This window comes from Branchiostoma floridae, chromosome 17 (genome assembly GCF_000003815.2).
Source record: "Branchiostoma floridae strain S238N-H82 chromosome 17, Bfl_VNyyK, whole genome shotgun sequence".
In the NCBI taxonomy this organism is placed as follows: Eukaryota; Metazoa; Chordata; class Leptocardii; order Amphioxiformes; family Branchiostomatidae; genus Branchiostoma; species Branchiostoma floridae.
In genome coordinates this window covers 15,661,045-15,663,600 of record NC_049995.1, presented here as the reverse complement: position 1 = coordinate 15,663,600, position 2,556 = coordinate 15,661,045, and the positions used below count along the sequence as shown (strand labels likewise).

General features: G+C 40.2%; 1 long non-coding RNA gene across 1 annotated transcript; it reads right to left on the bottom strand.

Annotated features, from left to right (window-relative positions):
• Positions 1-513: 513 nt before the first annotated feature.
• On the bottom strand, positions 514-2,556 carry LOC118404165. Its single transcript, XR_004829755.1, has 3 exons — positions 2,457-2,556; positions 824-876; positions 514-602 (listed from the first exon to the last, which is right to left on the bottom strand). It is a non-coding gene; the product is annotated as an uncharacterized LOC118404165 (long non-coding RNA).

Below are 2,556 nucleotides of genomic sequence, written 5' to 3'. Positions count from 1 at the left end.
GATATTTGATAGTGTGTTAGCAACATAACAGATAATGTGAGTATTTTACATTTTGGTCCCCTAAGAATGCATTCTAATTCAATTCCTAAAAACAACCGCGAAAACGTATGCGTACAGGCTTTGAAAGCAGAGCAAGGCAAGGTATAGGTTTATTTTTTAACACCGCATGGATTTGTCTTGGCAGAACATAAGGTCACAGCAAGTATATTTCATGGATGGCATCTTTTGCAGACCAAAGAGAGGGAAGTTTTTTTTTTTCAAATCAGGCGAAAAACAGTGAGCGCGGTAATGTCATCCATAAAATTTACATGCTATGTCCTTAGGGACAAAAATAGATGAAGAATAACTGTAATCAATGTCTGAGCATATAATAATAGCATTATATAGCATTACATCTGACATATCAACTTCCTTGCGCAATATTTATGTTAGTACACTATGTCTGTCACCATTAGGTAATTGTGGAAGTTGATTATAGATTCACGGAAAAACAGTCTTAGTGATCAAATCTAAACTACCTGCATGTCAGTCTGTTCGTCGGTCTCGTCAGTCTGTTCGTCGGTCTCGTTCTGTTGCTGCGCCTTTGGGCGCTTGCATGTAATCTGTAAACATTATCAACATGATCAAGATCAGACAGCTTATAATATTAAATCTACAGTGACTATTATTTAGAAATCACCTCGACTGTGCACATAGAATATCCGATGGACTGTTACAAGGTTTTCTTAATCTCGGTCTTAAACACACAAAAAAACACGATGCCACCAGAAAGAGAAATATCAGGACGTGCATTTAAGGTGACAAAATGTTGATACACGCTTACCTGCTTCAAAGGGGGTGTCATTTTCACAGTAGGTCTCGATGTGCTCTTGCTAGCTAAACAATAACATGGAGAAAGGCTCATTTAGACAGACAACTCCCATATCGATAGGTGTATGATTGTACAAAGCTAGTTTGCATGTGTTATCACAAAAACACATAACAAAAAGTGATGTGAAACTACTAGCATGGGAAAGTACCTTATGCTCTCAAAGGCGTCAGAAAAAAGAGGAACTGAAACTATGGGAAAGTCCCAAGTGAGTTTTAAATGGCCATGGTATTTCCGAAACAAGCATATATTTACGTCTGTTTGCATGCACAAGTCACACAATTTCCCCTCACTCTTCATCACTCTCACTCGCTCACTCACTCACTCACTCACTCGCTCACTTGCTCACTTGCTCACTCACACTCATTCACTCTAATTCACACTTATCTACTCTCACTTGTGATCACTTCATCACAAACATCCATATTCACTCACTCAGTCGTTGTCTCACTCGTGAGCACTCGCTCACTCATACTCATTTACCAGAGGAGAATGGTGACCAGGTTACGATCACTCTCTAACTCATGCTTACTCATTCGAATTTACTCCCCATTCACTCACTCACTCTCACTCTCTCACTCACTCACTCACTCACGTCTGCTTGAACTAGGTGGGAGCTCGATCGGTACTTGATATTAGGTTGAAGCTAAGTGCTGATTGTAGCAATGTTCCCTTCAGAGGTACATGTATTACATTACATTCTTATTGTGTTAGTGATGCGATTCAGGTGAAGCACAGCGGCACGATTGATCAAAAAGAGGAACTGACACCCAGGCAAACAATGCAAAAAAGAGGAACCGAAACTTTGAGATCGTAACAAGACACGGCCAGGTAGTCCTGTTTACTCTGCTTTCTGTAGACAAGCTGCACACAACTCAACGCCGCCATATGTACACCAGGCCTCTCAAATAGTATTGCCGCACCAGAATTCTGATTTTTCTAAAGGTTTAGGACCATGACAATAACTAGTACTGCAGCGTGCTTATTTCTTTTTTAACGAGGTTATTTCCAGCTTCGAGTACAATGAGTACATTACATGTTTCAGTCGATAAAACAGGTATTTCAGGTACATACATACATATTTCATCGTGCTTACCTAGTGGTTAGCTACAGAGTTACTTCGGACTAGCAGCGGGAGACAATATGATCAGCTAGTCTTTTACATTAGCCAATGCTGTACGAGATAATGTCTACAACTGTCGCCCGCGGCTAACTTAGGACGTGACGTTATGCTGTTAAGTTGTTGTTGTTCACTGTGCTTGTCCAAAAGAGCTAAGGGTAGGGGAATTTCACCTCTACAACAAACCTCAGATACGTTATTTCTCTGCCACGACCTTTGAAAGCATATTGCTCTTCATTGCTATAGACTGCTTCGAGATAACTTTTCATATGCTTGGTAAACGTACTAGGTGACAACTCGGCTAAGGTACTCAAAATTATAGAAATGTCTTATTGCAAATAGAACATTTTTATTAATCTCAAAATTATATGGGGGGGCGGGGACGTATCAATTATGTGAGAACACATTCACGAATATGTTCCTTTTGCTTTGTTACATTGCTAACTTCGAAGTAAACGTAACACTTACCTCACAACAAGGTGTCAAAAGCTCGCCTGTAGTTTAGAGACATGCAATTAAGGTAAACGGTTTAGTTTTTCTGTGGCCAGCAAACCGCACCTTCCACGGG